Source organism: Lipotes vexillifer, unplaced genomic scaffold (genome assembly GCF_000442215.2).
Source record: "Lipotes vexillifer unplaced genomic scaffold, Lipotes_vexillifer_v1.1 scaffold484, whole genome shotgun sequence".
Classification (NCBI taxonomy): Eukaryota; Metazoa; Chordata; class Mammalia; order Artiodactyla; family Lipotidae; genus Lipotes; species Lipotes vexillifer.
This window is the reverse complement of record NW_006786458.1, coordinates 1764549-1764886: the sequence shown is the minus strand read 5'-3', so window position 1 is coordinate 1764886 and position 338 is coordinate 1764549. Positions and strand designations below refer to the sequence as shown.

The 338-nt window shown below is 59.5% G+C and overlaps 1 protein-coding gene across 1 annotated transcript in view; it reads right to left on the bottom strand.

Moving 5' to 3' along the window:
• Nucleotides 1-338, bottom strand: part of NEFM (neurofilament medium chain) — a 4440-nt gene that overhangs the window by 2950 nt on the left and 1152 nt on the right. The window lies entirely within an intron of this gene.

Sequence of the window (338 nt, the reverse complement as noted above, 5' to 3'; positions counted from 1 at the left end):
TTCCGATCACGTCTGGAAAAGTTGAGAATACATGAGTTTCTGCACAGCTATCCTAAAGTTGCTGCTTTACCAACTACCCGAATGTATACCTCCTACTTTAAACGCGCAAGCTTGCAAAACTAGAACTCCTAAGGAAAAGAAGCACGTTTTGAAAACGGTCAGGGGTCTTCGAGCGGGGGATGGTGCGTGGGGAAGGCGTGTGGAGGGGATGGGAGGGACGAGGACGCTTTGAGCCTCCGATTTGGGTCTGCGTCTCGCGCGCGCGCGCGCGCGCGCGCGCCGGCCAGCGGCCGCTAGGGAGCGCGACTGAGAGCGCGGCGGGGCGCGGGGCTGAGTGG